Source organism: Phocoena sinus, chromosome 4 (assembly GCF_008692025.1).
Source record: "Phocoena sinus isolate mPhoSin1 chromosome 4, mPhoSin1.pri, whole genome shotgun sequence".
NCBI classification, from domain to species: Eukaryota; Metazoa; Chordata; class Mammalia; order Artiodactyla; family Phocoenidae; genus Phocoena; species Phocoena sinus.
Window position 1 is genome coordinate 2,199,873 of NC_045766.1, and position 27,456 is coordinate 2,227,328.

Genomic DNA, 27,456 nt, shown 5'->3' on the forward strand with positions numbered 1-27,456 from the left:
GCTCCAGTAGGACCTCACCTTAATTAACTACAACTACAACAACCCTACTTCCAAATAAGGTCACATCCTGAGGCACTGGGGGTTAGGCTTTTAACATATCTTTTTGGGGGATAAAATTCAACCGTAACATAAGGCGTTCCTTCTTTGTACACATAGTGTATCTGAATTAAAAGTTTACTTAAGACTTTGAGTCCAAACAAGATGCTATAAACCCATTTCTCTTTGCTCCTTCCTGTCTCATAAAACTATAAACTTTGAAAATAACAAAAGAGGCAACCAAGGTAGAGCTCCAAAAGGTGATAAAAAGAAGGCAAATTGGTTTGGGATCCCAGAACTGGAGGAGAAACACAGCAGCAGGATGTCTTACATTCTTCCACCCAACAGAAAAGGATGATGCAGACTCAACACTTTCTGACCCCAAACTAGCAAAGGAAGACAGTGTAGGTAGGCTTGTTCTTCCTGCAGATCAAACAGACCCTCTGACAACACCACATGTACCTCCAGCACTCCTAGAACGGGGAATTGGTCGAAAGCTCCACTGACACTAAATGGCCAGGAGGAATGCTCTCCTTTTCTGGCTGGGCCTGAGACTCCCCTCCCCCACCAAAAGATACTGAGGGGGCCCAGCAGCACAAAGATGACTCTCATCCCAACAAGCCTGGCCAGAAGTCTCACTGTCTCCCCAGGCCTAAGACTGCTCCACCCAGAGACAAAGCGATGGCCAGTGGGTACCATTAGGGGAGATCCTGCCACAACAAGCTCCTGGACTGAGAAATGTTCTTCATCTCCCACAGGCAGGAACTTTAATACTATTACTACCTAGCCTGGCCAGGGAAGCCTTTTTGACCACGTGAGCCTGAGAATTCCCTCCCTCCCCTACTAAGAAAAACCTGGTGGCCCAGTATGGAGAAACCCTTCCCACTCCTTAGGCAGCATCAGTAGGGACCCATGGGGTCCCAGTGGCACCAGCTAAACCAAACAGACCAAAATAACACCATAGACACTTTAAAAAGTAAACTGTCACTGGGACCACAGCCCACAAATGTAGGCAGGACCTGCAGATAAACCTAAACAGAGTGATTGCATGCTAAATTAAAAGATTTGAATAGGGCCCAGAGTTTCTTGGCATAATACACAAAATGTCCAGGATACAATAAAAAAAATTACCTGTCATACCATGAACCGAGAAAACTACAACTTGAATAAGAAAAGACAGTCAACTGATGTCAATACTGAGATAAATTTGTTGTTGGGATTATCAGACAAGGGTTTTAAAGCACCTGTCATAAAAATGCTTCCACAATCAGGTATACGTTTCCTCGGAATGAATTTAAAAATAGCAAATATCAGCAAAGAAAGAGAAGTTATTTTAAAAGTGCCAATTGTAAATTACAGAACTGAAAAATTGAATAACAGAAATTAAGAAAATCACTGCATGGGCTTTTAATAGTAGAGTGATGACATAAAATAGAATCAGTGCATTTGAGGACATAAAAATGGAATTTTCGCAATCTGAGAACACAAAGAAAACTGAAAAAAAAATGAAGAGAACTTAGGAATCTGTGGGGAAATAACAAAAATCAACATTTGTATCATCTGAGTTCAAGAAGGAAAAGAGAGAGAGTGAGGCTAAAAAATTAAAGAAATAAAGACTGAAATCTTTCTTAATTTGGTGAAAGACACAAACCTATAGATTCCAGAAACTGAGTGAATCCCAAACAAGATTAACCCAAATCCATGCCAAGATACGTGATTATTAAACTTCTGAAAACGAAAAACAAAGGAAAAAAATCTTAAAAGCAGCCAGAGAGAAATAACATATTACTGACAGAGAAATGCCTTTTTGAATGACAACAGATTTCTCATCTGAACCCATGGAAACCAGAAAGAAGTGGCACAACAATTTTCAAATATGGAAAAAAAGAACTGTCAACCACAAAATTTATATTTGGTTATATTAGTTTGCTAGGGCAGCTGTAACAAACTGAGAGGCTTACAACAGAAATTTATTCCTCGTGATTCTGGAGGACAGAAGGCCAAAATCGAAACGTCTGTACACCCTCTGAGGCTTAGAGGATAGTTCATTCTTTGCTTCTCCTGATTTCTGGTGGCTCCAGGCATCCTTAGCTTAGGGCTGCATAACTCCAACCTCTTTCTCTACCTTCACATCTGTCTCTCTTTCTCCCTATTCTGTCTCTTATAAGGATAATTTTCAATGAAGTTAGGTTCCACTTGAATGATTTCATCTCACGATGCTTACCTTAATTACATCTATAAAACCTCTTTTCCAAATTAGGTCACATTCACAGGTCCTGGGGATTAAGACATAGACACACCTTTTGAGGACCACTATTCAACCCACTACATTGGCAAAACTATCTTTCAGGAGTAAAGGGGAAATAAAGACATTCTCGGGTGAAGAAAAGTTAAAAGATTTTGTTACTAGCAGACTTATCCTTAAAGATTAAAGGAAATTCTTCAAACAAAAATAAAATGAGGAAATAAAGAAACAAAGTTTTCTTCTTCATCAGGAAGCAAGAACCACAGAGAGACCAGAAATATGGTTCATACAATAAACTATCATTTTTCTCATGAGTTTTATGAACTATATTTGATGATTAAAACAAAATACATAAACCATCTGGTAATCAATATAATGATATTTAAATTAAGTTAGGTAAAGGAATCTAAATGCAAGTGAGCTTTCCATACTTCACCGACAGTGGTAAAATATTGATAGCAGTAGTCTGTGATCAGTCTCATGTATGTATCATATTGTACCCAGAGCAATCACTCTGAAAGCTACACAAAGAGAGACACTCAAACACACTGTAAGTAAATCAAAATGGAATTCTAAAAATGTTCAAGTAACTCATAGGAAGGCAAGGAAAGAGAAACATAGGAATGGGAACCAGAGGAAACAAACCAAAAAAAGTATATAAATAAAATGGCAAGCAATTTATCATATCAATAATTACTGGGATGTAAACAATTTAAATACATCAATCAAAAAACAGATTAAAGAGTGGATTTTTTAAATGATGCAGTTACATGCTATTTATAAGAGACTCACTTCAAATTCAACATAGATAGGTTGAAATTTTAAAAATGGAAAAATATATCAGGCAAACATCAATTTAAACAATAATAAAAGAGGGAATTCCTTGGCGGTCCAGTGGTTAAGATTCCACACTTCCAGTACAGGGAGCATAGGTTCGATCCCTGGTTGGGGAACTAAGATCTCACAAGCTGCACGGCACAGCCAAAAAATATTTATATATATACAGTTAATGTTAAAAAAAATAAAATAAACAATAATAAAAGATCAGGAGTGACTTTATGTATGTGATAAAACTGTATAGAACTAAACACACACATGAAGGATCCAAGTACAACTAGGAGAATATGAATCAGGCAGGTAGGCCATAGCTATATCAATATCTATACTGTGATATTTAATTGAGCTTTGCAAAATATCTCCAGTAAAGGAAACTACTAAATAGTGCATGGGCTCATTGTATAATTTCCTAATGCTGCATGTGACTCTACAGTTATCTCAATGAAATTTTTAATTAGAAAAAAAGTTTATCTAAAAACAAAACAGGGACTTCCCTTGTGGTCCAGTGGTAAAGAATCCACCTACCAGTGCAGAAGACATGGGTTCCAACCCTGGTTGGGGAACTAAGATCCCACATGCCGCGGGGCAGCTAATCCCACACGCCACAACTACTGAGCCCGCGTGCCTCAACTAGACAGCCCACATGACGCAAACTACAGAGCCCACATGCTCCGGGGTCCCCGCGCCACAACAAGAGAGAGAAAACCCGCACACCACAGCTAGAGAGAAGCCCGCGTGCCACAACTAGAGAGAAGACCACACGTAGCAACGAAGAGCCCGTGCGCCACAACAAAAAGATCCTGCATGCCACAATAAAGATCCCGCGTGCCGTAACTAAGACCCGACACAGCCGAAAATAAAAATAAATAAATAATTAAATAATAAAGAATGGCCAAAGGGCATTGAACCTTTAGAAAAAAAAAAACAAATCTACAGAGCTGAAATGAATATTCTTCTAGCTCTGTTTTAGAACAAGATGGCAAGAGCAGAGTTAGTGTTCACTTTCTCGCCCTTTATTTAAAAAGTCATACAAATCATATTGAGTTAACATTTATTTATTGTTTATATGCACCATCATCAAGAAAACATTTTTACCTTAAAAGTAAGCCTTTTGATAAACAATCTCTGAATAAAATAACAACATTATAAAGTATAACTATCTTCGTGGGATAGATGCGTTACAGCGATATTAAATAGAGCCAAAATGAGAGGCTGAAAGAAAGCCCAGTCTGTGAGGATTTCCAGGTTCCTAGCGCATTACTAATTTTGTTTTAAAGGATTCAGATCAAAACCCCTCACCTAGACTTGATATAGAGTGATAGATTAATATCTTTGCTTCCGTGTAATGCACTGAAATACAGATACCCATGTTTTATTCAACATATGAACCGAATCCCCTTTTTTCTCCAGGCATAATTCATAATAGCGGACCATCTTCACTTCAAATCTAAATTAATGGGAAACTAGTTTTGCTTATGAATACTGATACTTAATCTGTTTTCCATGGTGAGTAGTTTAATCTATGATATCACTTTATGGATTTCTGTCTCTTTAAATTATATTACCCTATTTAAATTACCATATTAACACAAGCATGTAACTAAAAATGCTCTAAAGATGTAAACCAAATAAACCCTGAGTAAAATGTGTGCTGTCAAGACTAACGAGAGAGTCTGCCTTCTGAAAATGTTATGTGCAATAATGCACAGAATGAACAAGGAAATAATCCCACACTGCCCTTACTAGAAGGACACGTGAAGTGAGTCAGGGAGTACCCACCCCAATGCTATGGACTCCCCGAAAGAACCTGAAACTGCTCCACGGCCACTGAGCAGGACCGTCCAAGGGAGAGATGGCAAATCTGTACTTTGTTTTTCTTTACTTGATTCTGATGCACGTGGTCTACTGAGAAAATCTGGGGCAATCAGTGTACTAAATCAGAGTCTGCAAAGTTTTTCTGAAAAAGTCCGGATAGTTCATAGTTTAGGCTTTGGGGGCCAAATTATCCCTCTTGAAACTACTCAACTTTACGCGAAAGCAGACAATATGGAAACAAACAGTTGGGACTGTGTCCCAGTGAAACTTTATATATGGACACTGAAATTTGAATTTCATATAATGCTCACATGTCATGAAATGTTCTCCATTTGATTTTTTTCCAGCCACTTAAAAATATAAAAACCATTCTTAGCTCTCAGGCTGAACAAAAATAAGCGGTAGGCAGATTTGTCCTGCAGCCTTGATTTGCCGCATCCTGTGTGAAATTATCAATGATATTAATATTTCATTCATGAATAATAATTATAATTTACTTAATACTGCTTCAGATCTACCAGAACTCAGCATCCATTATAACTTTTTTCCTTTTTTTGAGTTAATATTGTTAAAATAGCTCAAAATCTTATGTAACTTAAAAGTTAAGGGTAGAAAAGATTGAAATAAATCTGTCTACGTAGGCAGCATGGCCTACCAAGGCATTATCTAAATTCTCTGAATGACAAATAAGTGGTATTTTGTGGCTGAGTCAATCAATTTAAGAATCTCCAGTGACAAATTTTTTTTTTTAAGTGCTGTTCAGTTCTCCATTGTGTCTGTATCATTGTAGTTACTATGTGACGTATAATGGTCCATTTCATGTAATGGAACTTTAACTGGTGTTGGTTTAACTTGAGTAGCTTTTTTTTTTTTTTTTTTTTTTTTTTTTTTGCGGTACGCGGGCCTCTCCCTGCTGTGGCCTCTCCCGTTGCGGAGCACAGGCTCCGGACGCGCAGGCTCAGCGGCCATGGCTCACGTGCCCCCCAGCCGCTCCGCGGCACGTGGGATCTTCCCAGACCGGGGCACGAACCCGTGTCCCCTGCATCGGCAGGCGGACTCTCAACCACTGCGCCACCAGGGAAGCCCCTTGAGTAGCTTTTTAATTAAAGTAAACCAACATTTGCTGTTTCACTGCCTAACTGAATAAATTGGGAGTTAGCATGACCCATGAATATGAAAATATGGATAATCTAAGGATGATGAATCAAGATCCTTCTTCCATATATTTTCTCTTAATGAAATACAAATGAGGCTTTAAATGGTCCTGTAAAACCACAGAGTCGGGCTTCTGCTGCCTCTTTCTTTAGGCTTCTTTAGGCTAACCTTGAGAGAAGGAATTCAAATCACCGAATGTAATCTAATCTGTAGCTAAACGGTCTATAGATAAATTAAAAATACAGACAAGAAGGAGACGTGTAATTATTGAGGAGCTATTTGGTTTTTTGTTAACAGAATTCACATTACTGAATCCCAAAATTTATTCAACAAGCATTTATTGACAACACAGTTGAGCTCTGTCCTTATAGACCTTGCATTTTAGTGGAAAGAGCCACATAAAAAGCAAGGAATCAAACGGAGAGTTTGTCATATGGTGATAAGTATTAATAACAGGGGGGAAAATAATATGGTATGGGGTCCCAAGCAGAGAGAATAACAAACACAAAGGCTCAGAGATGGGATGGTGCTTGGAATGTTCCAGAACAGCAAGGACAGCCATGTGTATGAAGAAGAGTGAGTGAGGGGGGAACTTCACAAGGACAGGTATCTTTCTCCACTTTGGTCACTGCTATACTCTGCACATGAGACAGTGTCTAACGTATAGGAGGTACTAAGTGAATATTTGCTGAATGAATGGTTGGATGAACAAATATATAAGAACAAGGAGAATAAAGGGGTGTAGATGACATATGGCCTCATAAATCACTGTAAGAACTTTGGATTTTACTTAAATAAGAAGAGCAGCCACTGAAGGTCTCCAAGCGGAGAACTGTCATGATCTGCAGGATTTTTAAAAGATCACTTGATTTCTCAAAGAGGAAATCAAAAAATACCTTGAAACAAATGACAGTGAAAACACGATGACCCAAAACCTATGGGATGCAGCAAAAGCAATTCTAAGAGGGAAGTTTATAGCAATACAATCCTACCTCAAGAAACAAGAAACATCTCAAATAAACAATTTAACCTTACACCTAAAGCAATTAGAGAAAGAAGAACAAAAAACCCCCCAAAGTTAGCAGAAGGAAAGAAATCATAAAGATCAGATCAGAAATAAATGAAAAAGAAATGAAGGAAACGATAGCAAAGATCAATAAAACTAAAAGCTGGTTCTTTGAGAAGATAAACAAAATTGACAAACCATTAGCCAGACTCATCAAGAAAAAAAGGGAGAAGACTCGAATTAATAGAATTAGAAATGAAAAAGGAGAAGTAACAACAGACACTGCAGAAGGACAAAGGATCATGAGAGATTACTATAAGCAACTATATTGATTTCTAGCAGATTAAACTGTAGGAGGAAGGACAGAAGCAGGGAGAACAGGAAGAAGAGTATTTCAATAATAAATAGCAACGACAGAAGTATCTCCAGATGCTGTGCAGCAATTATTTAAGATATGAATTACAGTGATGTCTAAAACTGGAGCAATGTTATATATTAAACATGGCGTCAGAGCTCTATGGTAATGAACTGGGCTAGCTGAGAATTCCAGCTAGATTTTCATGGGACTGGGAGTACAGCAGGTGATCTGAGCTTCAGTATTGCAAACTTAGATTCTTTGATCAGTCACACATGGCAGTCAGGCTCTTGAACTCAGGTTAACCAAATTCCCACCAAGAAGACTGTCAGCATACCCTGCAGCAACTAGTACAGGTTACTGGCATGAACAGAGCCTGAATAAGGAGAAGGACAGCCAGGTGGTTTCCAAGGTGCCAATGATAAAGGCTTACAAAACCATCGCTGGAATTATATCAGTATTGAAAGAATTGTTTTTATCCATACTCCTCTCAGAGGAACTCATCTTTAATGACAGCCACCCAATGAACCATGTCCTCAGCATTCATGATCTTGTGTATTCATCCACCCTCTCTTTAGATCTGGGCTGGGTCTGTGACTCACTTTTTACTAATAGAAAGAGGTGGAAATAATCCAGGGTGACTTCAGAGACCAGGTCAGAAGAAGTTTTCCTCTTTCTATCTTCTTCTCTCGGAACATTCATTCTAGGGAAGTCATCAACTATGTAAAAAGTCCATCTACCCAACTGTAGAGACCCCATAGAGGGGCTTTACACCAGCTGTTAAGGCAGCTGGCATGTCTTGGACCCTCTAGAACAGACGAGCTACTAGCTGAATGCCACCGAGGGACTCCAGTCAAGAATCAGCCCACCCAGGGACTTCCCTGGTGGTCCAGTGGTAAAGAATCCACCTCCCAATGCAGGGGACAAGGGTTCCATCCCTGGTTGGGGAACTAGGATCCCACATGCTGCAGGGCAACTAAGCCCTCGCACCGCAACTAATGAGCCCGCACACCACAACTAGAGATAAGCCCTAGTTGTGTGCCGCAACAAAAGATCCCACATGCCTCAACGAAAATCCCGCTTGCTGCAACTAAGACCCGACGCAGCCAAATAAATAAATATTAAAAAAACAAAAAAAGAATCAGCCCACCCAATCCTGCCTAAATTCCTGACTCACAAAAATCATGAAAAAATAAAATGGTCATTGTTTTAAGTTTTGAGGTAGTTTGTTATACAGCAACAACTAACCAGAAAAATAGTGTGTGTGGTCAGTGATAAGAATAATTTAATAAACCGCTCGAGTAGAGGGAATATCCCTATGAGGCATAATCAAATGGCCACTGAGAATCATTAAACCAACTTCTGATGAAAAGGTCTGGGTGCAGGTACCTACAGGCAGGGCAGTAGAAGAGAGGAGACATTGCTACCAGAAGCCTTTATCCATCTTTCTTTCACAGCACAAAGTGCCCTCATGTGTGGGTCTAACCTGGTGCATCTACCATTGCTTCTCCAGTCAGGAGACCCATGCAGAAGAAAAAAATCAGACTGATGTCTTCTAAAACAGTATCTTCCAAACCAAATGATACTACATACTAACAAGCTGATGTGTGTTGCTCTTTAGATTAGCACAGGAGAGCAGATATCTTTATTGGAATAATTCTTCCATTTTGTCATTTGAGGTCAAAACCAGATGTTTGAGATGAGAACTAGATCTTTGAAATTCCCAGAAGGACCAAATTCCGACTGATCTCTAACAAGAGCTTATACTGTGTATTCCTAATTGGTTTAGGATGGAAATACTAAGAAATGGCTATTGATTGCCTTGTTTCCAAAAGCTGTATGAACTTTCATTCTCAATACAGGAAAAATAACATGATCGCAATGTGATTGGCCATCATCCTCTAAGATTTCAAGGAGCAAGGAGATTTTATGATTTTCTAAGTCCCCTCCAAGACATCCTTCATCGAAACTAGTTACGTTTAGGTTTTTTTTTTTTCTTACTTACGGATCCAGTGTGTAGAAAGCTTCTTAGTATGTAGTATCATTTGGTTTGGAAAATACTGTTTTAGAAGACATATAAGTAGAAAACTTCATTGAATCTCTGGTATAATTCACAAGGCAGTAATACTTAACAATAGCCAACTTTTAAGGGATGTCCATTTATGGCAAGCACTATGCTAAATAAGTCTTGTACGCGTCAAAAGAGTGCTATAAGGTAGGTATTACTATAATTTACAGTTTATGTCTTAGAACGCTAACATTTAGAAATCTTTAATTATTCACTCAAAGTTAAATAGAAGTGCCTGACTGCTAAGTCTTTGTTCTTAAAATGCTATACTATGCGTCATTACAGTAAGGCAAGTCCTCCCTCACTGCAAGAGTTTATCAAGATAAACTTTGGCCCCTAAAAAGACGGATTTTTTTTTCAGTTTAGAAAAACCCTATCTCAGTCCTCAAAATATGAAAGATAAAACATATTTGTATGAATTATTTATTATCAACACTGGAAACTATGGAAATATTTTTGTATTAGATTACCAACACATAATATCATATATAGTTGAAAAAGAATTTCTGTTGATCAAAACCACAAAAGAGTTCACCCTCAGGAAAGCATTTAACCGAACTACTGATACTATACTCTCGGGATAAATAAAGAAAAACAGTAAAATCTTGAAAAACACCCATTTCAATATCATACGTGATTCTGACAGGATTCTCTTCATTTATTTGGCCTGTGGTATTGATAACATGCCCACAAAAAAAAAGGAAAAATAGCTATGGCTGAAAATATGGATCTTATTTAAACACTCATAAAAATTCCTATTTCAACACCCAGTATCCTGGGTGTTCTGTTTTTATTTTTTGGTGGCCAAACAACATAAATTTACTTCATGTGACAACTGGTAAAGTTGGGCATTTCCATTTAAAAGGGTGTTGAGCTAGCCTCTTCGCCTTCCAACTAACTATCTTCGAAGTTAGAAAAGCTTACAACCATGATGAAAATGAATACAACTGATTGAAGGCCAGCGTCCGGAAGGAGTTCCTAACTATAAAGCTACGGAACTGGATGGAGAAAAACCAGAGTGTGAGCAACTGATGCTTTGCCCCATGGGGTAGAGCATCCCTTCCTGCTTAAAAGGGTGGAAAGAATGGAGTAAATACTTCATCCCTTTTCCACTTTCCATGATTCTGCCTTTCAGGGTTTCCAGAGGAAGAACTTTTGATTTTTTACAACCATACTGAAACTTTAGCTGCCAGAACATGGTAGGACTGGGGACTAGGAAGGTGTTCAGCTGGGGGAGGGTTGTAGCTGGGCGGTGCCTTTTACCTCTAGTCCTAAGAAACAAAGAGTACAGGAGGGAGAGCCTGGTAGGCTGTGGACTGAATTGTGTTCCCCCAAATTCATATGTTGAAGCCCCAGCCTCCACTGTGATTAATTTTGAAGACAGGGCTTTTATGGAGGTAATTCAGTTGAAATGAGGTCATAAGAGTGGAGCTGTGATCCCAAAGGATTAGTGTCCTTATAAGAAGAGACACTGGAGAGCTTTCTCTCTCTTCCCTTCCCCCACCACCCCTCACTCCCTCCCCTTCTCTCCCTCCCCACCATGTGAGGACACAGTGAGAAGGCAGCTGTGTGCAAGCCAGGAAGAGAGCTTTAACCAGAAATTCAATCAGCTGGCCCCTCCATCTTGGACTTGTAGCCTCCCCAAAACTAAGAAAATAAGTTTTTGTTGTTTAAGCCACACAGTCTATGGCATTTTGTTTTGGCAGCTCAAGGTGACTAAGGCACGCTATACAGAGGGAGTCATCTCGTCGTGTGTTTATCACTTTAGCCCTACAACGAATTGGGCAGTGATGGCAAGAACAGACTCCAGCTCAGTGCCCTAAGTGATCCCTGGTATGCAAAGAATTATGAAAATTTAGCAAATAACATTAAAGAGTACCACAACACATAAGGAAAACAGTCATGTTCGTGAGTAGAAGATGTGATATTGTCAAGATGCTAGTTTGAGGCATTCCAGAAAAGAAACAAGATTTTCTGTAGCTCAACAAGCTTTTTCTAAAACTTATATGGCAGAACAAAGGACCAAGGTACTCACAAAGAACACTCAGGAGGAAAAAAAACTCTTAGGAAGACTTGCTGTACATGATATTAAGACTCGGTATAAAACTAATAAGTAAGACCAACGTATTTGGTGCAAAGATAGACAAATAGAACTGCATAGGGATCCCAGAACCAGTACAACATGTATGTGGAAACTTGTTATTTAACAGAGCTGACATTTCAGATCAGTGGGAAACAAATAGATGGTTGACTCTGTGGAGAAAAGGTGAAGTTAGATCCCTATCTCACACCATGTATAAAAATCAATTCCAGGTGAATTAATGATTTATACATAAAAGGCAAAATTTCAAAACTTTTAGAACCAATATAGGACAGTACCTTTATGACATCAAGATTAATAAAGTAGAATGCAAATCAAATGAAAGCCTAAGTAGCAATGTTAATATCAGACAAAATAAAGATCAAGGCATAAAAGATAAAGAGCAAAAATATATGCTAGAAAATGGAAAAGCATGAACATATGCACCTAAGAATATAGACTCAAAAAATGTAGAGGAATAACTGAGAGAAAGAAAGTGAAAAACAGATACATCAACAATTGGAATTGGAATTGAAGATTTCAACATGTTTCTCTCAGAACCAAATAAATTAAACGTAGCAAAAATAGGGGGAAAATAGCTATCAAAACTAATGTATAGATCTATATGAAAGTTGACACCCAAGAAAGAGAGAAAACAGATTTCTTGTAATAGAGAACACTCACAAAAATTAATTATGTAGAGCAACACAATGAAAACCCCAATAAATTTTAAAAAATTAATATCAGGACATGGAGGGGATGAGTGAAATAGGTGAGAGAGATTAAGAGGTACACACTCCCAGTTACAAAATAAATGAGTCACAGGAATGAAACATATAGCATGGGGAATATAGTCAATAGCATTGTAATAACTTTGGTGACAGATGGTAACCAGGCATATCATGGTGATCATTGTGTAATGGATAGAAATACTGAATCACTGTATTTTACACCTGAAACTAACATAGTGTTTTAGGTTAATTATACTTCAACAACAACAACAAAAAGTGGTAACTATGTGAGTTCATGGATGTGTCAATTAACTTGATTGTAGTAATCATTTCACAGTATATACATAGATTAAATCATCATGTTGTACAACTTTAAAAATCACATTGTACAGCTAAGTATACACAATTTTTATTTGTCAATAATACCTCATTAAAGCTAGAAAAAAATTAAATTTAAAAAATTAATACCAAATCTATTATATTATCTGAACATTAGGAAGAAATTGGAGAACAATAACAAAACAATAAATTTAAAAGCTGCATATGTATAGAAACTAAATAACTTGCCACTAACTAGCCCCTCCACCAAAGGAAAAAAATCATAAGGGAAGTCTAAAATCACTAAGAGGTGGAAAACTATGGAAACATTTTATCAAAAATTTTAGGTCAGGGCTAAAGTGATATGCAGTAGGAAATTTATAGCTGTTAAATGAATACAGCAGAAAGCAGAAAATATTTTTTAAAATTAACAGTGAAGGAAGTTGGGAAAAGAGCAATACAGAAAATCCAATGAAACTAGAAGGAAGGCAATAGTAAAAACAAGTAAAATAATTAAATAAAAAACACAGAAATAATCATGAAGATTAATAAAATCAAAAGCTGTTATTTTGAAAACATTAATAAGGTAGCATGCTGACAAGAAAATTAAATATCCCATTCACTTATGAACATGGATCCAAAGTTAATTAAATAGATGACAGAACAAAACCTTCTAGCTAATGTCATCAACAATATTGTTTTTTTAAAAAGTCATGAATAAGTAGGGTTTATCCCAGTAATGCAAGAAAGTTTTGATATCAGGAAATCTATCAGTGCAACATTCCACAGTAAGGAATTAAAGAAGGAAAACGGTATGATTACTTCAATAGATGCCGAAAAAGTAATGGTAAATGTTTATCATTATTTTTTTATTAAAACACCCAGAAAACTAGAAATAGAGTGAAGCTTCCTAAATTTATAAATATCTGTATATCTAAAAAAACAGTAACAAACAATACGCCAAAATGGAAAAACCATAGACACATTCCAATAAAGACTGTAATCCGGAAAAGAATGCTGCCACCACGACCATCAAACATAGGACTTAAAGTCTTGTCCAATGGTATATGCAAAGCAAAAGAAATAAGAGGTGTAAGCATTATTTCCCAGACATGATTATTTCCATTGAACACACAGAAGAATCAATAAACCTTTAAATTAATGACAGAGTACAGCCAGATTGGTAGATATACAGTTATTCCTCTAACCCTTGTGCACTGTTGGTGGGAATGTAAACTGGTGCAGCCACTGTGGACAACAGTATGGAGGTGTCTCAGAAAACTAAAAATAGAGCTACCATAGGATCCAGCAATCCCACTCCTGGGTATACATCTGAAAGAAACAAAAACACTAACTGAAGAAGATACATGCATCCCCAGTGTTCACAGCAGCACTATTTACAGCAGCCAAGACATGGAAACAACCTAACTGTCCATCAACAGAGGAATGGATAAAGAAGATGTGGTACATGTATACAGTGAAATACTTACTCAGCCATAAAAAAGAACAAAATAATGTCATTTGCAGCAATATGGATGGACTTAGAGGGCATTATGCTAAGTGAAATAAGAGACAGAGAAAGATAAATACTGTATGATATCACTTGTATGTGGAATCTAAAAAAATTCCACAAACTAGTGAATATAACAAAAAAGAAGCAGATTCACAGATATAGAGAACAAACTAGTGTTACCGGGGGAAGGGGCAACAAAGGGGGGGTGAGGGGGAGGTACAAACTGTTGGGTGTAAGATAGGCTATAATGATGTTGTACAACACGGGGAATATAGCCAACGTTTTGTAATAACTGTAAAGGGAAAGTAACGTTTAAAAATTGTATAAAACATTTAAAAATTAGATTAAAAACTCATTCCTCTACACCAGCAATACCAAATAGATGATAAGATATAGACTATAGATAAGAAGATATAAGACTATAGATAAGACAATATAAGGAAAAATATGACATGGCTCAAAATAGCAATTAAAAATGTAAAGTATGTATCAGGATCAAACGGAAAGATAAACGATTTTTAGCTTTTCAAATGGAGAAAATGAAAGTGGTGGATTAGTTTCAAAAGTGACGGAAGAGCTGAACAGCAAGATCGTACAGTGAGCAACTCAGACACCAGCGTCAGAAAGAACCCACTCCCACTGCTGAGTGGGGAAGGGGCGTATCACCAGACAGCAGCTGGGACCAGGGGCGCCAAGGGGAACTGCAGCCTGAAAGAGGCAGAGGGGATCACTGTGGCTTCTCTCTCCCTCTTGTCCCCCAATCTCCCAGCTCTGCTTCCAGCCCCTCATCCATCCGAGTAGGAGCCAGCAGTCGCAGAGAGGGGAAAGCAGGTCTCATCTCCGCACTGCAGCTCCTTTCTGGTGAAACCACTTCACAGCTCTTGCCTCTGTGTTCACTGACAGCTTCCTGCATCACTTGGAAGTACAGTCTTCCAGCTCTTGCTAGGATCTCGATCCTCCCCATCTCTTTTTTGTTTTCCTTAACCCTGCCCACAAAACTGTAAAAAGAATCTTTGCTAAAATTTTCAGTCCTCTGAGGGGCCATCTGTTTCCTGAATTAGAAATGCTAAGTAGGAAATGTTAACTAACACATAGTACACTAATAAATCAGAGATTCCTCACACTCTGCTCCTAAACCGTATTTTCCTCCAGAATCACCTTCCGCTGTCAGGGGAAAAAAACCCCAAAAAATCAGACCCTAGAAGAAAAATGAGAGGATTCTTTCCTAAAATTTGAAATAAGATTTAATTTAGTCAATTAAAAATGCAACTCTCTGGGGTGTGCTCAGAGCAGGGGGCCTGAAGAAATATGGCTGTTCTGTTTACAACACACCAGACAGGAATCTGGGTTCATTGTGATAAGGGGCACAAAATTTGTGGCCTTCCTATGAACAAATACCCGACACGTGTACCCTGAACCTCCACGTGGCTGCTGGGCAGGACCAGTGGGACAGGGCTCAATATCGGAAGGAAAACTACAGTATTCAGTGGGGGAGTTTGCCACCTAGAGCCTGTCCGGTCCATGCGTGGGTAGGCCATGGGTGGTCTTATAGACATAGAGGCTTCAAACCTCTCTTTTCAAGGAAAAGAAAAAGAAAAAGAAAAATAGATTGTATATGCCAATCTGGAAAAGGCAAAATTATGGAGACAACAAAAAGATCAGTGGCTGCCAAGAGTTTGGGGGGTGAGGGGAGATGAATACACAGAGGACAGAAGTTTTTATGAGCAGTGAAAATACTCTGAATGACATTATAGTGACAGATGTATGTCATCCTACTTTTGTCCAAACCCATAGAATGTGCAACAGGATTCAATTCACTAAAGTGAGCCCTAAGGTGAACTGCGAACTTTGGTGATTATGTGTCAATGCAGTTCATCCTTGGTTTAAAAAAAAAAAAAGTACCACTCTGTTGATAATGGCTATGCATGTGAGGGGAGGGGGTATATAGGGAATTTCTGTATCTTGCTGTCAATTTTGTTATAAACCTGAAACTGCGTAAAAAAAAAAAAAAAAAAACTCAAAAAAATTAACACTCAGGGTAGAAGTTTTTGGCAAAACTTTTGTTTCATTTTTATATATGTATACATATTATATATGTGTGTGCTTGTTGTACTGTGATGTAAAATGTATTTTTTAGATCAAAAAAGTTTGCAGGCCACTATAGTTAAGTAATACTGGCTAATAAAAGCACAAATTAACCTCAAAATAAAAAATGCAACTTTCTTTTCAAAACTTCTTCCTCCAGTTAGGAAAGTACTTCAACAGCAGTTTGACATTTGTGTGTCCTTAAGCAGCATTGAAAGGGTGAAGGGCTTTAAAAAACAACCAAAAAATAAATAAAATTGTAAAAGTCCTCTGTAGGACACACTGCACCAAGTGCTTCCAATCACTGGTCTCCAATGACTGTCAAACAAAAATTCTGTTTAATTTCTTTCACTATTTTTCTCTTTTTTAATCTTCTTGACTTTGAATTTTTAAAAATGAATAATTTAGAGAAGGCTGAAGTTGTCATCAGTAAATTTTATTGTTCCTTCTTTAGATAGCTATACTACGGGGCATAAGTGCATTCATAATAGATATTTTCATTCATTACAGATATTCTCAATTTCTGAACAAATTCCTTGCAAAGAGTGAAAAGAGTTATGTGTCAATTTCATAGAAGGTATTGTGAATTAAAACATTTCTGTATGCAGGGAAAGATCCAAATCTACCTATATTAATGCTATGTGTCACTTTTAGTATTAAAGTTTTACTCCTATTCTTGAAATACTTCCATCTGTACTCTCAAGACCCTGCTACCAACCCAAACAGGTCCCTTGTCTAAATTGTTTTTTCTACCTGTGTCACTGACTCGTATCTTGATTGTCAATTTAGATAAAATTAAATTGATTTTATAGAGTTTGGTGGTATATGTTCAGGCTACTTCCGGTAGAAATTTTACTATATACCTCCTTGGTGAAAGTTCAAGCCACTTAGGTCATAAAACGGACAAAAAAAAGTCTCTGGATCCCTTGTGAGTCTCTTTATTTCCTTAAGGGAATACTCTCAAAGGCCTTTTTCAGTCAAAAAAAAAAGCTGATGATTAATTTTTTAAAAAACTAACGCAGTATCTTCATTCTATGTTGTAAAGTATCTACATTCAGAGTCACTTTCTTCTTCACAAGCCGTATGTTCATCATAGAGCTTGATTTGTACATATATGAGTAGCTACTGGATAGAGCTGAATTTTTTTTTTAAATCTGTGAAAGAATAATTCAACCTTGCAAGTTACTCTCTATCATTACGAAGAAGAACTTCACCCAAGATTTTTCCTTATGATGTTTCATTACTTTTCCTCCAAGAAGGACAATAATTCAATTTCTGACTTGAGAGATTCCAAGTAACTCCTTCAACTGTCTATGCTATTTACAGAGTAGAGGAAGAATTTAAGGTCATTTTCCATTTTCTAGAAATGTGTTGTTTTTGTGTGCGTGTTAAAAATATCCTATTCAACACTCTGAGAAGACAGAGAAGCTAATGTTTCAGACAAGGTGTCCCTTTGAAGGGTGCCGCATCCGTTGATGGTTTCAAGGGCACTATGGCCTCACAGTCAGGAATCACACCTACAGTAAAATCTCACAGACCTGGCCCTATCTGTATAAGAAACCTGACTTTTTTGTTTTTACTTGATTATGTTATTTCCGGCAAATACTCATATATTGTAGAAAATTACTTTACACAATTGGACTTTAAGTGTATCTGTAATATATAATATTCACTTCAAAAAGCTATCGCCTGGTGTTTCTCAACACAAAGATCAGCGAGTATAATTTTTTATCAACCATACTTTAGCAAATGTTTAAATATGTATCTAAGTTCAAGGTCATAGGCTTCTGTGGCTAATAATCAAGTCACAAGTTGGGATGAGAGAAGTGTTCCCATCTGCTTCGTTCACTCCCAAGGTCATTGTGAGGCGCTCAGGGAAAAGCTGAGTCTGTTAAAGATCTTAGTAATTTTGGGTGGGGCATAATTTTCATCACCCCAAAAAAAAAGGTTAGGAAAAGAAGCATAGAAAAATAAATATAAATGATGATAACAGAAACAATGCCCTTAAACTCAAGAACATTTTAAACTTTCAAATAATTAACTATGTTGACTTTTAAAAGAACTTTAATCCATCATCTGTATCCAAAAATACTGTCAAAATGTTCTATAAAGTTCCCACAAAATAAATTACTCAAACTTTAAATACAGTTAACAATTTTTCTTCAAATTTGGCTTCCTTTTCATTTCTCATTAAGAGCTGAAATCCTGCCAAAGTTGAAATGTATAGTTTTACCTATTTTTAGTTAAAGTTTAAAAGACATTTTCATGATTATTTTTCATTGCCTCCCATGCAAAAAGATTCTGGATAACCTGTTCAAGGTTCCCTCAAATAGGCTGGGATTTTGTTCAAGCAAGAAAATTTTAACCTCACTACCATTCTTTAGTTAGTTTTTCCAGTAAAAATTTTTGTTTCGTCTTTCTGATCCTCTTCATCAGAGAAGTGGAGCAATGTGGGGAAAATAGTGTTTAAGTTACTTCTTTAAACTTATTCCTTTACATTTAAGTAAACTACTTTGACTTTTAACTACTGTTAATGCAACACTGAAGACTAGATTTCAGATGAGACTTAGCTATAGAGGAAAGAACTGACCTCTAAACTAGGCAAGTAGGAAAGAAGCTAATATGATATTTCTGTTTAAACAGTGTCTATAAATGACTACTAAATCAGACTCTCACTCTTAAGAAATGTTTTCAAGTTTTACTTTCTATAGTTTGTTAGAAAAACAAAGTCTGTTGAATGTGCTTTTTAAGCTAAATATTCTCCTACCCTTATTCTGATTCTTCCCTGTTACCCTCCTTAACACCCATCACATTAAAGCCAGTCTTTTGTAGTGACTTCCATTTCTTCCATTTTGATAAATGCCAATTAATCACTAATAAATAGAGGTCATAATCACTAATAAATAATTCAAACTGGCCATCGCTACAACCAAAGTATGGAAACAAAAGCAAATCATCCAAACTGACTTACAGTTTTACTGAAGGTATGTTGACTACAGTAAGATCCAGAAATTCCACTTACAGATATATATCTGAGATAAATAAGTACATATGTTCACCAAAAAGCATGTTCAAAAATGTTCATAGTAGTGTTATACAGAATATCCAAAAACTGAAAATAATCCAAATGTATCTTTTTTACTGCAATAAAAAAGGTTAAATAATAAACAAATTTGGCAATGTGGCAGGGTACAAGATAAGTATTTTTAGACATCTGACAAGGGGTTAATATCCAAAATATACAAATTGACATAAAAAATCAATGACCTGATTTTAAAATGGGCAGAGGACCTGAATAGACATTTTTCTAAAGAACATGTACAAATGGCCAACAGGCACATGAGAAGATGCTCAACATCACCAATCCTAAGGGAAATGCAAATCAAAACCACAATGACAGGGAATTCCCTGGTGGTCCAGTGGTAAAGAATCTGCCTTCCAATGCAGGGGACGCGGGTTCGATCTCTGGTCGGGGAACTAACATCCCACGTGCCGTGTGGCAACTAAGCCTGGTGTGCGACAGCTACTGAGCTCGTGAGCCTCAATGAGAGAGCCCGTGTGCCGCAAACTACAGAGCCCACGTGCTCTGGAGCCCGCATGCCACCTGGGTGCCACAACAAAGAGCCCTCGAGGCAACAAAAGATCCCGCATGCCTCAGTGAAGATCCCGTGTGCTGCAACTAAGATCCAATGCAGCCAAATAAATAAATAAATTTTTTTTTTTAAAAAAAGTACAGTGATATACCACTCATACCTAACAAAATGGCTATCTTCAAAAAGACAATGAACAACAAGCATTTGTGGGCATGTGAGGAAAGGGAACCCTTATACACTGCTGGTGGGAGGTAAATTGGTGCATCCACTGTGGAAAAGAGTATGGAGGTTCCTCAAGCAATTAAAAATAGAACAATAGAAAAATACAATCCAGCAATTTCACTTCTTGGTATTTACTCAAAGCAAACAAAAACACTAATTTGAGAAGATAGAGGCACACCAGTATTTATTGCAGAGTTATTTACAATAGTCAAGATACAGAAGCAACTCAAGTATCCATTGATAGATGAATAGACAAAGAAGATCTGGCATGTATATGCAATGGAATACTACTCAAACATAAAACAAAAAGAAGTTCTTGCCATTTGAGACAACATGGAGGACATTATGCTAAGTGAAATAACTCAGACAGAGAAAGACATATAGTACATGATCTCACTTATATGTGGAATCTAAAAACCAAAATAAGCAAAGCATAATGAAAAGACTCACAGATACAGAGAACAAGCGGGTATTTGCCAGAGGGGCTGGGTGTCAGAAGGGCAAAATAGGTGAAGGGGATAGTGTAAAAGGTAGAAACCTCTAGTTATAAAATAAATAAGCCATGGGTATGTAATATATAGCATAAGGAATATGATCAGTAATATTGTAGTAACTTTGTATGGGGAAAGATGTACTATACGTATCATGGTGATTATTTCATAATGTATTGATATTTAAATGTCAAATCACTAGGTAGTGCACCTGAAACTAACATAATATTGTACGTCAACTATATTTCAACAATAATAAATAAATATTATCAGACTCTGGGAAAAAAGGTGAAAAGACAACACACAGAATGGGAGATAATATTGGCAAAATACTATCAAGACCCAAAAGGGACTTGTATCTGGAAAACAAAGAGAAACTTAAAACTCAACAATAAAAAACACAGAAGTGAAAGAGTGGCATGGACTTATAAATACTACCAAATGTAAAATAGATAGCTAGTGGGAAGCAGCCACATAGCACAGGGAGATCAGCTCGGTGCTTTGTGACCACCTAGAGGGGTGGGATAGGGAAGGTGGGAGGGAGACGCAAGAGGGAGGAGATAAGGGGATATATGTATACGCACAGCTGATTCACTTCGTTATACAGCACAAACTAACACAGCACTGTAAAGCAATTATACTCCAATAAAGATGTTAAAAACAAAGATGTTAAAAAAAGTTTTAAAATACGTAAATGATCTGAATAGATATTTCTCCAAAAAAGCTATACAAATAGCCAATAAGCACATAGAAAATGCTCATCATTAGTCATTAGGAAGATGTAAATTAAAACCACAGCGAGACTCCACCTCACACCTACTAGGCCTGCTATAACCAAAAAGATACACAATAGCTACTGCTGGAACACTCACACATTGCTGGTGGGAATGGATTGTGGTGCAGCCACTGTGGAAAACAGTTCGGCAGTCACTCAAAATGCTAACCATAGATAAAAACACAGCAGTTGCCCTCCTATCGACAGACCCTAAGAAATGTCTACACAAAAACTTGTATAAGAATGTTCACAGGGCTTCCGGGATGATGGCGGAAGAGTAAGACGCGGAGATCACCTTCCTCCCCACAGACACACCAGAAATACATCTACACGTGGAACAACTCCTAGAGAACACCTACTGAACGCTGGCAGAAGACCTCACACCTCCCAAAAGGCAAGAAACCCCCTACGTACCTGGTGAGGGCAAAAGAAAAAAGAATAAACAGAGACAAAAGAATAGGGACGGGACCTGCACCTCTGGAAGGGAGCTGTGAAGGAGGAAACGTTGCCACACACTAGAAGCCCCTTCGCGGGTGGAGACTGCGGGTGGCGGAGGGGGAAGCTTCGGAGCCGCGGAGGACAGCACAGCAACAGGGGTGCAGAGGGCGAAGCGGAGATTCCCGCACAGAGGATCGGGGCCGACCGGCACTCACCAGTCTGAGAGGCTTGTCTGCTCACCCGCCGGGGCGGGCGGGGCTGCGAGCTGAGGCTCGGGCTTCGGTCAGACCGGGAGAGGACTGGGGTTGGCGGCGTGAACACAGCCTGCAGGGGGTTAGTGCGCCACGGCTAGCCGGGAGGGAGTCCAGGGAAAAGTCTGGACCTGCCGAAGAGGCAGGAGACTTTTTCTTACCTCTTTGTGTCCTGGTGCGTGAGGAGAGGGGATTAAGAGCGCTGCTTAAAGGAGCTTCAGAGACGGGCGCGAGCCGCAGCTAACAGCGCGGACGCCAGAGATGGGCGTGAGACTCTAACGCTGCTGCTGCCGCCACCAAGAAGCCTGTGTGCGAGCACAGGTCACTATCCACAGCCCCTTCCGGGGAGCCTGTGCAGCACGCCACTGCCAGGGTCCCGGGATCCAGGTACAACGCTCCCCGGAAGACGCACGGCGCGCCTCAGGCTGGTGCAACTTCACGTCGGCCTCTGCCGCCGCAGGCCCGCCCCGCACTGCGTGCCCCGCCCCGGGCCTGAGTGAGCCAGAGCCTCCGAATCAGCGGCTCCTTTAACCCTGTCCTGTCTGAGCGAAGAACAGACACCCTCAGGCGACTTACACGCAGAGGCGGGGTCAAATCCAAAACTGAGCCCCTGGGAGCTGTGAGAACAAAGAAGAGAAAGGGAAATCTCTCTCAGCAGCCTCAGAAGCAGCGGATTAAAGCTCCACAATCAACTAGATGTACCTGCATCGGCGGAATACATGAATAGACAACGAATCATCCCAAATTAAGGAGGTGGACATTGAGAGCAAGATTTATGATTTTTTCCCCTTTTCCTCTTTATGTGAGTGTGTATGTGTAAACTTCTGTGAGATTTTGTCTGTAGAGCTTTGCTTCCACCATTTGTCCTAGTGCTCTATCCATCCGTTTTTTTCTCTTAATATTTATTTTTTTATTTTAATAACTTTATTATATTTTATCTTACTTTATTTTATTTTACTTTATCTTCTTTCTTTCTTTTTTCCTTCCTTCCCTCCTTCCTTCCATCCTCCCTCCCTCCCTCCCTCCTTTCTTTCTTCCTTTCTTTCTATTTCTACTAACACTTTCTTTCTACTTTTTCTCCCTTTTTTTCTGAGCTGTGTGGATGAAAGGCTCTTGGTGCTGCAGCCAGGAGTCAGTGCTGGGCATTTGAGGTGGGAGAGCCAACTTCAGGACACTTGTCCATAAGAGACCTCCCAGCTCCACATAATGTCAAACGGTGAAAATCTCCCAGAGATCTCCATCTCAACACAAGCAGCCAGCTTCACTCAACGACCAGGAAGCTACAGTGCTGGACATCCTATGCCAAACAACTAGCAAGATGGAACACAACCCCACCCATTAGCAGAGAGGCTGCCTAAAGTCATAATAAGTCCACAGACACCCCAAAACACACCACCAGACGTGGACCTGCCAACCAGAAAGACAAGATCCAGCCTCATCCACCAGAACACAGGCACTAGTCCCCTCCACCAGGAAGCCTACATAGCCCACTGAACCAAACTTAGCCACTGGGGATAGACACCAAAAACAACGGGAACTACGAACCTGCAGCCTGAAAAAAGGAGACCCCAAACACAGTAAGATAAGCAAAATGAGAAGACAGAAAAACACACAGCAGATGAAGGAGCAAGATAAAAACCCACCAGACCTAACAAATGAAGAGGAAATAGGCAGTCTACCTGGAAAAGAATTCAGAATAATTATAGTAAAGATGATCGAAAATCTTGGAAATAGAATAGACAAAATGCAAGAAACATTTAACAAGGACCTAGAAGAACTAAAGATGAAACAAACAACAATGAACAACACAATAAATGAAATGAAAAATACTCTAGATGGGATCAATAGCAGAATAACTGAGGCAGAAGAACAGATAAGTGACCTGGAAGATAAAATAGTGATAATAACTACTGCAGAGCAGAATAAAGAAAAAAGAATGAAAAGAACTGAGGACAGTCTCAGAGACTTCTGGGACAACAATAAACGCACCAACATTCGAATTATAGGGGTTCCAGAAGAAGAAGAGAAAAACGAAGGGACTGAGAAAATATTTGAAGAGATTATAGTTGAAAACTTCCCTAATATGGGAAAGGAAATAGTTACTCAAGTCCAGGAAGCACACAGAGTTCCATACAGGATAAATCCAAGAAGAAATATGCCAAGACACATATTAATCAAACTGTCAAAAATTAAATACAAAGAAAACGTATTAAAAGCAGCAAGGGAAAAACAACAAATAACACACAAGGGAATCCCCATAAGGTTGCCAGCTGATCTTTCAGCAGAAACTCTGCAAGTCAGAAGGGACTGGCAGGACATATTTAAAGTGATGAAGGAGAAAAACCTGCAACCAAATTACTCTACCCAGCAAGGATCTCATTCAGATTTGATGGAGAAATTAAAACCTTTACAGACAAGCAAAACCTGAGAGAGTTCAGCACCACCAAACCAGCTCTACAACAACTGCTAAAGGAACTTCTCTAGGCAAGAAACACAAGAGAAGGAAAAGACCTACAATAACGAACCCAAAACAATTAAGAAAATGGGAATAGGAACATACATATCAATAATTACCTTAAATGTAAACGGAGGAGATGCTCCCACAAAAAGACACAGATTGGCTGAATGGATACAAAAACAAGACCCATATATTTGTTGTCTACAAGAGACCCACTTCAGACCTAGAGACACATACAGACTGAAAGTAAGGGGATGGAAAAACATATTTCATGCAAATGGAAACCAAAAGAAAGTTGGAGTAGCAATTCTCATGTCAGACAAGATAGACTTTAAAATAAAGACTATTAGAGGAGACAAAGAAGGACACTACATAATGATCAGGGGATCGATCCAAGAAGATATAACAATTGTAAATATTTATGCACACAACATAGGAGCACCTCAATACATAAGGCAAATACTAACAGCCATAAAAGGGGAAATCGACAGTAACACATTCATAGTAGGGGACTTTAACACCCCACTTTCACCCATGGACAGATCATCCAAAATGAAAATAAATAAGGAAACACAAGTTTTAAATGAGACATTAAACAAGATGGACTTAATTGATATTTATAGGACATTCCATCCAAATACAACAGGATACACATTTTCCTCAAGTGCTCATGGCACGTTCTCCAGGATAGATCATATCTTGGGTCACAAATCAAGCCTTTGTAAATTTAAGAAAATCGAAATTGTATCAAGTATGTTTTCCGAGCACAACACTATGAGACTAGATATCAATTACAGGAAAAGATCTGTAAAAAATACAAACACATCGAGGCTAAACAATACACTACTTAATAACGAAGTGATCACTGAAGAAATCAGAGAGGAAATTTAAAAATACCTAGAAACAAATGACAATGGAGACACGACGACCCAAAATCTATTGGATGCAGCAAAAGCAGTTCTAAGAGAGAAGTTTATAGCAATACAATCCTACCTTAAGAAACAGGAAATATCTCAAATAAACAACCTAGCCTTGCACCTAAAGCAATTAGAGAAAGAAGAACAAAAAACCCCCAAAGTTAGCAAAAGGAAAGAAATCATAAAAATCAGATCAGAAATAAATGAAAAAGAAATGAAGGAAATGATAGCAAAGATCAATAAAACTAAAAGCTGGTTCTTTGAGAAGATAAACAAACTTGATAAACCATTAGCCAGACTCATCAAGAAAAAAGGGAGAAGACTCAAATCAATAGAATTAGAAATGAAAAAGGAGAAGTAACAACTGACACTGCAGAAATATAAAAGATCATAGAGATTACTACAAGCAACTCTATGCCAATAAAATGGACAACCTGGAAGAAATGGACAAATTCTTAAAAATGCACAACCTGCCAAGACTGAATCAGGAAGAAATAGAAAGTATGAACAGACCAATCACAAGCACTGAAATTGAAACTGTGATTAAAAATCTTCCAACAAACAAAAGCCCAGGACCAGATGGCTTCACAGACAAATTCTATCAAACATTTAGAGAAGAGCTAACACCTATCCTTCTCAAACTCTTCCAAAATATAGCAGAGGGAGGAACACTCCCAAACTCATTTTACAAGGCCACCATCACCCTGATACCAAAACCAGACAAGGATGTCACAAAGAAAGAAAACTACAGGCCAGTATCACTGATGAACATAGATGCAAAAATCCTCAACAAATGCTAGCAAACAGAATCCAACAGCACATTAAAAGGATCATACACCATGATCAAATGGGGTTTATTCCAGGAATGCAAGGATTCTTCAATATACGCAAATCAATCAACGTGACACACCATATTAACAAACTGAAGGAGAAAAACCATATGATCATCTCAAGCGATTCAGAGAAAGCTTTCGACAAAATTCAACACCCATTTATGATAAAAACCCTGCAGAAAGTAGGCATAGAGGGAACTTTCCTCAACATAATAAAGACCATATATGACAAACCCACAGCCAACATCATCCTCAATGGTGAAAAACTGAAAGCATTTCCACTAAGATCAGGAACAAGACCAGGTTGCCCACTCTCACCACTCTTATTCAACATAGTTTTGGAAGTTTTAGCCACAGCAATCAGAGAAGAAAAGGAAATTAAAGGAATCCAAATCGGAAAGAAGAAGTAAAGCTGTCACTGTTTGCAGATGACATGATACTATACATAGAGAATCCTAAAGATACTACCAGAAAACTGCTAGAGCTAATCAATGAATTTGGTAAAGTAGCAGGATACAAAATTAATGCACAGAAATCTCTGGCATTCCTATACACTAATGATGAAAAATCTGAAAGTGAAATCAAGAAAACACTCCCATTTACCACTGCAACAAAAAGAATAAAATATCTAGGAATAAACCTACCTAAGGAGACAAAAGACCTGTATGCAGAAAATTATAAGACACTGATGAAAGAAATTAAAGATGATACAAATAGATGGAGAGATATATCATGTTCGTGGATTGAAAGAATCAACATTGTGAAAATGACTCTACTACCCAAAGCAATCTACAGATTCAATGCAATCCCTATCAAACTACCACTGGCATTTTTCACAGAACTAGAACAAAAAATTTCACAGTTTGTATGGAAACACAAAAGGCCCCGAATAGCCAAAGCAATCTTGAGAACGAAAAATGGAGCTGGAGGAATCAGGCTCCCTGACTTCAGATGATACTACAAATCTACAGTAATCAAGACAGTATGGTACTGGCACAAAAACAGAAAGATCGATCAATGGAACAGGATAGAAAGCCCAGAGATAAACCCATGCACATATGGTCACCTTATCTTTGATAAAGGAGGCAGGAATGTACAGTGGAGAAAGGACAGCCTCTTCAATAAGTGGTGCTGGGGAAACTGGACAGCTACATGTAAAAGTATGAGATTAGATCACCCTCTAACACCATACACAAAAATAAGCTCAAAATGGATTAAAGACCTCAATGTAAGG

The 27,456-nt window shown here is 38.3% G+C and overlaps 1 non-coding gene across 1 annotated transcript; it reads left to right on the top strand.

The window, feature by feature from the left end:
* The first annotated feature begins 15,434 nt into the window (after positions 1–15,434).
* Positions 15,435–15,566, top strand: LOC116753723. The gene has a single exon (XR_004349825.1). It is a non-coding gene; the product is annotated as a small nucleolar RNA SNORA11 (small nucleolar RNA).
* The last annotated feature ends 11,890 nt before the right edge of the window (positions 15,567–27,456 follow it).